Source organism: Chelonia mydas, chromosome 2, assembly GCF_015237465.2.
Source record: "Chelonia mydas isolate rCheMyd1 chromosome 2, rCheMyd1.pri.v2, whole genome shotgun sequence".
NCBI classification, from domain to species: domain Eukaryota; kingdom Metazoa; phylum Chordata; order Testudines; family Cheloniidae; genus Chelonia; species Chelonia mydas.
In genome coordinates this window covers 186551167-186563371 of record NC_057850.1, presented here as the reverse complement: position 1 = coordinate 186563371, position 12205 = coordinate 186551167, and the positions used below count along the sequence as shown (strand labels likewise).

The 12205-nt window shown below is 46.4% G+C and overlaps 1 protein-coding gene across 1 annotated transcript in view; it reads right to left on the bottom strand.

Moving 5' to 3' along the window:
- ENTPD3 (ectonucleoside triphosphate diphosphohydrolase 3) overlaps positions 1–136 on the bottom strand; it is a 31141-nt gene extending 31005 nt beyond the window's left edge. The window contains exon 1 of the mRNA XM_007066475.4: positions 21–136. The gene's annotated coding sequence lies outside the window, so the exon portion shown is untranslated. The remainder of the gene's footprint in view (positions 1–20) is intronic.
- Positions 137–12205: the final 12069 nt, after the last annotated feature.

Sequence of the window (12205 nt, the reverse complement as noted above, 5' to 3'; positions counted from 1 at the left end):
CCTCTCCCACCGCCCCTTACCGGTCCCCGCAGCCGCGGGGTGACAGCGTGGCGGGGCGGGCAGGCTGCACAGCGGCTGGGACCGGGGGCAAGGCGAGGGCACCGCCAGCGCGCGGCGCAGAGCTGCTCAGCGGAGAGGCGGCCGCCGGCGCTATAAAGCCCGGGGTGCCGGCTGGCCCCTCCCCTGAGGAGCTGCCGCAGCCGGGAGCCTCGGGGCGGCTCGCACGTTGCCCTCCCTGGCGCAAGCCAGAGCCGGGAGGGGGGACCCTCGTCCTACCCCCACCGCTCAGCCGCGGATCGGCTCACCTGAGCCCTGCCCCTTGCAGGCGGGAAGCTGCACGGCGCTGGGCGGCGCAGCCGGCCTCACGCCCCGTGGCCTGCCGCTGATCGCTGGCCCTGGGGGCTGGTTGCTGGCCGCCGAGCGGCACAGCTCTCCCGCCGCGCCCTCGCCCTTTTGTTTTGCTCACACACGTCAGCGAGGTTAATTGAGGCTCCCTGGAGAGAGGTGTCACCCTCCCGGCAGGGGGACCCTCTCCCGCCCTCTGGGCTGCCACCCACGCCGCCCCCCTGTAATTTCGGGACTGTGACCGCGGTGGGGCTGTGCACACGCGGGCTGAGCCAAGAGGTGGCTCCGAATTCCGCCGGTTCCCAATTCCCTGGGAACAAGGAACCCGCCTCAGCCTCATTGGCAGCCAGCTGTCATCCCCAAACCTTCTCCCTTGGCCCGCCCTCCTCCAAAGCCCAACCACAGGGTGAATGAGAGGGTGCCTCCCACACCCCTGGATGTTATTACTAGTTACTAAAACTGGTTTGATGCTGGTCCTGTTGTGCCAGTTCGACAACACCAAGCGCAAAGCACTCCATGCCCATCCATGCTCAACAAGTCCTGTATCCAGCCTGCAGCCCTGGCCAAAACAGGATGTGAGGAAGGCAAGAGAAGAAAACAACCCCTACTGCACCTAGCCACTTGTGCAATGACAGGGAGGAGAGGGTATTACTCCTTTCGGAGGGCTCCAGAGATCAGGTGATGTCCAGAAGCATATGATTTATGGTCACATGTATTATTATGCTAACATTATGCTGGCAGCATAACTGGTACTGATCATAAAATCATCCAGCCACTTTTACAATCCATTTACAGAAAGTAGGTTCTAAGTCAAGCAGCAAAATTCTTTGCTCCTTCACAGGCCTGCTCAGACCCCTCCGGCATCATGCCCAGCTTTCTCACAGATCCTTCTGTTTCCCACCTCTCAGCTCTTCTCCCCATGTTGGCTTCCAGCTTCCTTAACCTACCCCTGTGGCGGGGTGCAGGTGCAATTTTTATAGTGGGGGTGCTGAAAGCCATTGTACCAAACTGTATATAAAGGAAACCACTTCAAGTCAGAGGGTGTTGCAGTACCCCTAGTTCTAGCACCTATGCCCTTTGGCTCCTCTTCAGTTCCTTCATCAGCCGTCCTATTCCTGATAGATTTTCCCTCCACCTGACCACCCTAGCTCTCGCTTGGCTCCACCTACGGTGTGTAGTTTCAGCTGACGTCTTCAATCCATTCTGTCCTTCACCCAACCTTCCCCTTGCCACCTGACTACTCTTCCCACTATAAACAGCCCTGTCCCCATTTCCTGGCTGCTACTCCACTCCCCTTACTCCTATCCACTCACCTATATCCCTCTTTCTAGTTGGCACCCCTTTCTCCTCCTACTCCAATTGTCCTCTGTTTAATGCATGTAACCCATTGGCTTCATTGGTTTGCTCTTGTGAGGTGGAATCTTACCTATACATTTATTTAAAAGCTACAAATTTACTGGTTTGCTGACAACCTAAGGAAAAGTATATATGCCTGGGTTGTAGTTGTTACCTCGTAAACATTTTCAGTAAAAACCAATGCACCGCCTTTGCAGTTTCACAGGCACGTGCCACAGACAAAGTGCTGTGATCAATTGCTGAACTATGGTTATGAAAACTACAGAAACAAGGCAATTACTGTGTGCAAATTACAATGTGATTATTGCTTCACAGGTACACCAGGTAATTGCATTACACACCCCTCCACGGTACAGGATCATCATTAAGGCTACGATTATGTCATGGACTGTCACAGAAGTCATGGAATCCATGACTTCCAGAGATCTCTGTGACATTTCCTGCCTGGGGCTGGAGCTGTCAGCAGGCAGCCCCACAGCTCCCAGCCATTGCTGGCCCATGGGCAGCAGGGGGACAATGCAGTGCCCAGCTGCTGAGGGCAGCAGGGGCATCCCACAGCTCCCAGCTGCTGAGAGTGGCAGGGGACCCACACACACTCAGCTCCAGCCATCGCAGGCGGCAAGGGGACCCCGGATCTCCCACTCCCCGCAGGCAGCAGGGCCCCTCACTTCTGCCCAGCAGCAGCGCATGGCAGGGGGAAGTGGGGGCTGGCGGCAAGGGGACGCCGTAGCTGCTAGTCGCTGGGGTGGGGGCGAGGGGACCCCAGAGTCCCCAGCTGCTGTGGGTGCTGGACCCTCTTCCCTCCCCATTTTGTCAGGGATATTTTTAGTAAAAATCACAGACAGACAGGTCACGGGCTTCCGTGTATTTTTGTTTACTGCCCGTGACCTGTCTGTCTGTGATTTTTACTAAAAATATCTGTGACAAAATCTGAGCCTTAATCATCATCATCATCATCGACAATAACAGGAAAACAGCCTGAAGAATACCATCCTGACCAAACTGATCATAGAACCACTAGGTCTACTGCAAGTATAAGGCCCAGACTGCTGGTGTTGAAACGTTAGGTGCCTCAAAAACATTATCCAAAGGAGAGCCATAGTGTATTCAAAATGCTAGTGGAGGAATGGCGATGGGGAGGTGGTCAACCAAGGTTCATCCAGACTCCAGCCTGTAGGAGCAGCTGCAGAAGTAGCCAAAGCAGAGACTGCTGCACAGGGAGGAGGGAATACAATGTGTCCACCCAGGGCCACCTGTCCCCCAGAACCCTCCCTGATCCAGAACTTTGAAGGGGAAACATGCCCCCACCACACACACACACTCAAGGGAAACTAGTGTCCCCCAACCACGTGTCCTTGGGGGGAAACTGCAGAGAGGAACCAGCCAGAGACTACACTGAGTAAGAGCAGCTACAGGAGCAGCTAAAGCATGGACCCTCAGACATTCATAGAGCTGTACAGTCTTGACTGGACTTTCTCTGCCCTGTGCGGTTTGGCTGTCTGCTCCAGCCCTCTCCCGCCACTTCTCTTACAGTCTCTTCACCTCTTACCCTCTTCTCCCCCTACCCTGTCCCCTCACCTCCCTTTCCTTCAGTGTCCCCTCTCCCTTCTCTTTTCTTTCCCCTTAGGTTATCCCCTCCTAACGGCACACACCCCATCAATAAAATCATAGGACTGACATGCCATATGCTGCCATCACATTGTTCCCTCTGCTGGTGTGTTCTATCCCTTCTACCCTGTACCTGTCTTGTCCATTTAGACTGTAACCTCTTTGGGGCAGGGACCCTCTACTACTGTGTTTGTACAGTGCCTAGCACAATGGGGCTCCACTCTTGGTGGATCCTTAGGCACGACTGTAATAAACAAGTTTAATAATAATAAGGGACACCTCTACCTTGCATGATAGTCAGTAGCTCAGGAAGAACTTGTGAAATGGTTTAAGCATTGGTTAAGATTCTTTCTTAAGTTGTGTAAGCAGGTGGCCATTCAATTCCTGCTATTTTTTTGCTGCCTTCCCAGCTATTTGTGCTGATTTCATTGAGACTCATCACTAAGAGCGTGGTGCTCTTTGGTTCAAATTCAGTGCTTGTACCATTTTTCCTGAAGATTTTTTTCCCAAGACTTTAGCAACATTTTAAAAATGCCCTTGATTTACCCTATTCCAAAAATTACACATGTTCACATTAACTTCCCTTCCCTCTACCAATCTGAGGACTGGCGATACAGCAGCAAGGCACTAGCAAACAGGAGTTTTGCGAGGGAGTTCTCCAGGTGAAGGAGGAGTGACTATGTGACCCTTGGGATGAGTTTGTTGTTTGTTGTGTGCTTGTATGTTTGAAGCTGATAGTGTGGTCTGTTCTGGGGGCTGTGCGCTGAGCCAAGCGGCCTGCTACGTTAAGCTTAGAGTTTACTAACCAGGTTCTAGCCTACTATCCTATGATCCCTTGACAAGGGGGTGGGGCAAACGCAGGGAAAATAGGGGTTTAAAAAGCCAGCATCTAAATGACCAGAGGAACTAGTGAACCGGGGAGTTTTGTGAGGATGTTTAAACAGGGAATGTGAGAGGCAGATACACCTAACAAACGTACTCTCTAAACAAAGGCCAATACCCTTTGTCCCCGTCCCCCCCCAAAAAAAACCAAAAACAAAAACGAAGACCAAACAAACAAAAAGACCCCACAGGAGTAAAAAGAGAATGCAGGCAGAAGTCCAGCAGCAGAGTGGGGGCTATCCAGTTTATTGCACTGAATGCAGCATGTATGATTACCTGCCTTGTGGGGAGATGGCATATGTGTGCATTTGGTGTGAACAACTCTTGGCCCTCAAGACCAAGTGCTAGCTCTTGAGACCAGAGTAGCTAATCTAGAGGAGCTAAGGGAGGCAGAGAAGTACATCAAAGAGATTTTCAGGGACACAGCAGAGCAGTCCTACCCACAGTCTGACAGCTTCCGTGCTATTGAGGATGAAAGTCTTGGGGAAGGAGAACATCAAGCCAAAGCTGAGGTAAATGATCCCATAGTTGGGGCACTCCTTGCAGATGATGTCTCAGACTGAGGATACCCCTCTGGGGGAGGGGACCGCAGTTATTAGGAATAATAATAGTAATGATAATAGTAATGGGGGATTTGATTATGAGAAATATAGATAGTTGAGTTGACTGAACGAATCACATGGTGAATTGCCTGCTGGGTGGAAAGGTTGTGGACCTCTCAAGACATCTAGAGAGGCTTATGTGCTTTGCTGGGAAGAAGCCCATGTAGGTAACAAAGGCATAGAGAAAGGTAGGAGAGAGGTCCTGGAGGCCAAATTTAGGCTGCTGGGTAGGAGATTAAAGTCCAGGACCTCCATGATAGTATTCTCTGAAATGCTTCCAGTACCACACACAGGGTCAGTTAGACAGGGTCTCAATGCATGGATGAGATTATTGTATTGGGAGCAGGGTTTAGGTTTACTAGGAACTGGGGAACCTTTTGGGAAAGGAGGAGCCTATACAGGAAGGATGGGATCCACCTAAATCAAAATAGAACCAGGCATGTACAATTGAAAAGGTCACAGAGAAGTTTTTAAAACAAAGGCCTGCAGGAAAGCAGACAGGTGCAGAGGAGCACATGGTTCAGACAGACAAATGCCTTAAGGGAGGATTTATTAAAGCAGATACTCTATATCCTAGTAAAGAAGAGAGGATAGAAGTTCATAGAGTGCAGGTAGGTACTGAAGAGAAACTGCATCACATGAAGGCAGTCAACTAAATATTGACAATTTTTTTAAAATGTTTGTATATAAATGCCAGTAGTCTAAATACTAAGACTGGTGAAATTGAGAGCCTGGTAATAAATGAGGTTATTAATATAATATGAATCACAGAAACTTGGTGGAACGACGATAATCAATGGGACATGATAATACCAGGGTACAAGATATAGAGGAATGACAGAGTAGGTCATGCTGGGTGGGGGGGTGACACTATATATTGAAGAAACCAGAGTCCAGTATAGTACAAATCTGAAATGAATCAAACTGTATCATAGAACTTGGAAGGATAGAAATTCCATACTTGAATAATAAGAGTACAGCAGTAAGAATATATTACCGACCACCTGACCAGGATGGTGACAGTGGCTGTGAAATGCTCACGGAGATTAGAGAGGCTACAAAAACAACAACAACCACTAAAACAATAATAATAGGGCATTCCAACTGTCCCCATATTGACTGGGCACACATCACCTCAGGACAGGATGCAGAGATAAAATTTCTAAACACAATTAATGATTGCTTCTTGGAACAGTTAGTCCTGGAAACCACAAAGGGAAAGAAAAGGAGTACTTTTCTTGCCACAAGTACTCCTTTTCTTTTTGCGAATACAGACTAACACGGCTGCTACTCTGAAACAAGGGGAAAGGCAATTCTTGATTTAGTCCTAAATGGCGCACAGGATCTTGTCCAAGAGATGAATATATCTAAACCACTTGGTAATAGTGACTATAAGATAATTAAATTTAACATCCTTGTAGGGGGGAAATACCAAAGAAACCAACCACAGTAGCATTTAACTTCAAAAAGGAGAACTATACAAAAATGAGGAGGCTACTTAAATGGAAATTAAAAGAAACAGTCAGATGAGAGAAATGCCTGCATGGAAACTATTTAAAAACACCATAGTACAGACTCAAACTAAAAAGTATGCCCCAAATAAAAAAAGTCAGTAAAAGGGCCCCAAAAATGCCACCCTGGCTAAACAGCAGAGTTAAAGAGATGGTTAGAGGCAAAAAGGCGTCCTTTAAAAATTGGAAGTCAAGTCCTGCTGAGGACAAGAAAGGAGCATAAACTCTGGCAAGTCAAGTGTAAACGTATAATTAGGCAGGCCGAAAAAGAATATGAAGAGCAACTAGCAAAAGACACAAAAACTAATGGCAAAATTTTTTTTAAGTACATCAGAAGCTGGAAGTCTCATAAACAATCAGTGTGGCCACTGGGTGATCAAGGTACTAAAGGAGCACTCAGGAAAGACAAGGTCATTGTGGGGGAGCTAAATTAATTCTTTGCATTGGTCTTCACTGCAGAGGATGTGAGGGTGATTGCCACATCTGAGCCATTGTTTTTAGGTGACAAATCTGAGGAACCATCCCAGATTGAGGTGTCAATAGAGGAGGGTTTGGAACATACTGATAAATGAAACAGTAATAAGTCACCAGGACCATATGGTATTCACACCACAGTTCTTCTGAAGGAACTCACACATGAAATTGCACAGCTACTAACTATGGTATGTAATTTATTGCTTAAATCTGCATCTGTACCAGATGACTAGAGGATAGCTAATGTAACGCCAATTTTTAAAAAAGGCTCCAAAGGCAATCCTGGTAATTACAGGCCAGTAAGTCTAATTTCAGTACCAGGCAAATTGGTTGAAACTATAGTCAAGAACAGAATTATTAGACACATACAAGAACATGATATGTTGGGGAGGAGTCAACTCAGATTTGTAAAGGGAAATCATGCCTCACAAATCTATTAAAATTCTTTAAGGGTATCAACAAGCATATAGACAAGGGTGATCCAGTGGATATAGTATACCTGGACTTTCAGAAAGCCTTTGACAAGGTCCCACACCAAAGGGTCTTAAATAAAGAAGGCAGTCATGGGATAAGGGGGAAAGTCCTCCTATGGATCAGTAACTAGTTAAAAGATTGGAAATAAAGGGTAGGAATAAATGGTCAGTTTTCACCGTGGTGAGAGGTAAATACAGATCCCCCAAGGATCTGTACTGGGACCAATGCTGTTCAACATATTCATAAATGATCTGAAAAAAGGGGTAAACAGTGAAGTGGCAAAGTTTGCAGATGATACTAAATTACTCAAGATAAGTCCAAAGCTGACTGCAAAGAGTCACAAAGGAATCTCACAAAACTGGGTGACTGGGCAAAAAAATGGAAGAAAAATTCAATATTGATAAATGCAAAATAATGCACAATGGAAAAAAATTCCAACCATCCACACAAAATGATGGGTTCTAAATTAGCTCTTACCACTCAAAAAAGTCACCATAGATAGAGCTCTGAAAACATCTGTTCAATGTGCAGCGGCAGTCAAAAAAGCTAACGGAATGTTAGGAACCATTAGGAAAGGGATAGATAATAAGACAAAAAATATCATAATGTCACTATATAAATCAATGGTACACCCACAACTTGAATACTGCATGCAATTCTGGTCATCCCATTTCAAAAAAGATATATTACAATTGGAAGGGGGTACAGAGAAGGGGGACAAAAATGATCAGGGATATGGAACAGTTTCCCTACGAGTTGAGTTGAGATTAAAAGGACTGGGACAGTTCATCTTAAAAAAGAGACTAAGGGGGGGGAATATGATGGAGGTCTATAAAATCATGAATTGCATAGAGAAAGTGAATAGGGAAATGTTATTTGCTCCTTCACACACACACAAGAACTAGGGAAACTAATTAAATTAATTGGCAGCAGGTTTAAAACAAACATAAAGTACTTCTTCGCACAATGCACAGTTGACCTGTGGAACTGGTTGCCAGTGGATGTTGTGAAGGCGAAAACTATAACTAGGTAAAAAAAATAATTAGATGTTTCATGGAGGATAGGTCCATCAGTAGCTATTAGCCAAGATGGTCGTGATCGCAACTCCATGTTCTGGGTGTCCCTAACCTCTGACTGCCAGAAGCTGGGATTGTACAACTGGGATGGAACACTCAATAATTGCCCTGTTTTCTTCACTCCCTCTGAACATCCGGCACTGGCCACTGTCGGAAGACAGGACGGGGATAGATGGACCATCGGTCTGACCCAGAATGGCCATTCTTATATTCTATATGATGGTGATGAATGTACTATGAAATCCTAGCTATTAAGACACAGATATTGCCTGCATATCTAAGGTTATTATATCACTCACGTGTAACAGATCTTATTGGCCTGAGCACTGGGATCCATGGCAGACACATCCCGATGAAGGTACTGTGTGCGCTGACTTTAACTGTTAGGCCATGTCTACACTACCCGCTGCATCAGCGGGTAGTGATCGATCCCCGATCGCTCTGCCATTGACACCGGAACTCCACCACGGCGAGAGGCGGAAGCGGAGTCGACGCAGGAGCGGCCGCCGTCGATCCCGTGCTGCAAGGACGCGAAGTAAGTGATTCTAAGTAGATCTAAGATACGTAGACTTCAGCTACGCTATTCTCGTAGCTGAAGTTGCGTATCTTAGATCCATCTCCCCTGCCCCCTCCGCCAGTGCAGACCAGGCCTTAGAGTGCTCTTTTCCCACCAATGATGGCTTGAAAATAGAGGCCACGGATGTTTTTCTGTCCATGGTGGCAGCCTGTACACAAATACAAATGAATATAAATTTGCATTAAGACTGCACTGTTCAAAATTGGTAGTAGTCAGCCTGCATGTCTACTTTCTCCTCTATTTCTTCAAACCAGCTCTTGAATTTGTCCTTTTGCCTTTCTTCCACCAAAGCCACGTCCACACCCTGTTCTCATAGCCAGCCTGCTCCCAGTACTCTTGTTCATCTGGTCAAAGTAAGGAAATTCAGATAGGCTTAGAGCCATTCTGACCTGTCTCCCTTTTGCTTTTAAGTCTTTCTTCTTCAACACCTTGCACTGGTTGCACAGCTCCACCACAGTCCTGGCAAAACAGTTGTCTTCATCCACTTTATCACACATTTAAAGATATCCCCACTGCAGTGTTTTTGTCCCTCAGCTGCTACAGAACAGTAGACTCTTTGAATGCATTCAGAAACAATAGATATTCTCCTGTTCTGCCCCAAGGTAGCCTCTTCTTCTGTGGACACCTTCTTTCGGGACAATACAAGTGTGCAATTCTACTGTGCACATCTAAGCAGAGAGCTGAAGGGGTATTTTCTAAATATGCCGGATGACAACAAAACACATTTTAATATCTTGGATAACAGTGGAGGAACTGGGAGACTGCATTTAAATGGCATAGTATGTACTAAACTAGAATTCTGGATACTCCGTATTAGGGAAACTGGCAGGTTAGCTGCATCTGATCATAATCACACTAATAGCTGCAAGCAGCTCTGTACAGGTGAACCACTGTTGCCGCGCAGAGCTGAAGTGACCTGTACTAAGTGTGGGCTGAGTCAACATGGCTTCGCACAGACACAGGGATCTGCAAAGCTGCTTGCAGGACCAGGACATAAGGATCATTGTTCCAATAACAAAAATATAAGCAAAATCAGAATTATAGTTTAAAAAAGGAATAGTCATAGTACACAATATATTAATTCATTCCAAGTTGTTTGTCATGGGAAATTATGAGAGAAAGTCATATCAATATCCTTTATTTTACAATTAAAGAAGTTTGAAACCATTTTATAATATTTCACTAATAGTTTAAAACTACTTAAAAATCCATATTCTGCTACAATGGGCATGTACAGAGCTCAGATTTAAGAAATTCTTAGCAGACTGCTCAGTAGCAGGCTGTCCACGGTACAGAGACCATGAATAAACCCTAAAGGTCACAGGTTTTGTCATGGGCACCATGGCCATGCCAGACCCACAGCTTTCAGAACAGGAGTCCAGTGGACTAGAACTCTCTACACTAGGGTTCTGTTCCCACCTCTGCCACTGACCTGCTATATGCTATTGGGAAAGCCACTTCACCTCTTTGTGCCTTTCTCCTCAAACCTTTTATCCATTTAGACCAGCGGTTCTCCAACTATGGGGCTGGCCTCCCAAGGAGGCGCAAGAATGTGTCAAGGGAGGCACGAACTGTGTGCATTTTTTTCTTTAAGTGCTCCGGTTGCCAGCCCTGAGAGGCTGGGTATGGTACAGAAGGGCTGTGCACACTTGGGAGGTGGGGGGATGGGAGAGCCCCGCAGCCCCAGGGCTGACACTTCCCCTCCGCCCCAGGCCCCACCCCCACTCCAACCCTTTCCCCAAGCCCCTGCCCCGCCTCTGCTCCACCCCTCTCCCTGCCCCCATTCCACCCCTTCCCCCAAGCTCCCAGCCCTTTCTGGCTTCTGCCCCCTCCCCCAAGCGACACTGGCAGCCAGCGGGGTGGAGTGGCGTGGGTTGGGGTCTGGTCACTCACTGCTGCTGGTGCCAGGCCCCCCGCTAACCACCAAGGCTTCCCTGGACCCCGTGTCCCGAAGTGCGGGGGCCCCCAAAGCATGGGGCACGGGGTGGTTGCCCCGGTCCGTCCTATGGACGGGACAGCTCTGTTGACAAATGATACCACTTTTCACATTGCCACCCTTACTTCTGTGCTGCTGCTGGCACGGCGCTGCCTTCAGAGCTGGGCACCCAGACAGCAGCCGCTGCTCTCTGCTCTGCCTTCAGAGCTGGGCAGTAGTATATGTACTTGGGGCGGCGTAAGCAACTACAGACAGAAAGAAGGGAGGCACTATCAAATAAGTGTGAGAACCACTGGTTCAGACTGTAAGCTCTTTGAGGCAGGGGTTGTCTCTGACCATGCATATGCAAGGTACCTAGAACTATGTGGCCCTGATCTTGGTTGGGGCCGCAATTCAGAACTGTAAACAAAAAATCATTATTAATAACAATAATAATAATGATCCTGAAACTGGATCCATGAAAGCAGACTCTTGTGCCTGTGCAAAGGACAGCTGACTTCAGGGGGGTTTCATGTGAGCACAAAACCTGAATCAGATTTCAAGATAAGAGGCTTTGTTCACCACAATGCAAATGATTATCATTTACACAGAAACCAATCAAATGTCCATGTCTTCTGAGCTATTTCACTTGCCAATAACATCTTTGATTACTAGTGGTGCGTATATTAGGATATAGCTCTAGGTTTTTAAACTTCAGCCGTTGCTAGATAGAGAGGCCTAGACCAAAACACTGTAGTAGCAGAGTAGCCAGACTGAGTTATGTTTTCCTGAAATGTACAAGCATGTTTTAATATTTTATTTTACAGTTTGTTTCTCTACCCCCGCCTCAGGCGCTCTTTCTGCACCGCCTCTGCTGGTGGCATTGTAATTCCACCCAGTTTCCCCTTGATTCAAAAAGCATTTCCAGCTAGCAAATCTACAAGGGATCAGTTCAGCTTAATCAGTTCAACAGTGGTCCATTTGTTACAACATTTTTTAAACAGTTTGGTTTAATCAGCTTTACTGTCCAAATAAGTTCTAGACTTGCATCGAGTGACTGTTTTCAAAACAGATTTTTTTCTTCTTAACACATAATCCTTTATAAACTCCAAGTACATTTCTCTGAAGTCATAATTATAGCTATTTTACAGCATGTTAACACTCTCCTTTCTTAGGTTTAGAACACTAATTTCTCTTTATTATAATGCTGAAAAACACTAAATACTCTCATGTTGCTGCTGGTTCTTAGTACTCCCAAATCTACATATATACATATAAATAAGATATTAAAAGTCTGGGAAATAATACTAATAATTTACCTTTATATAGTGCCTTTCCTTCATGACTATATACATACAACACTAATGAAACATAGGCAACTCTGA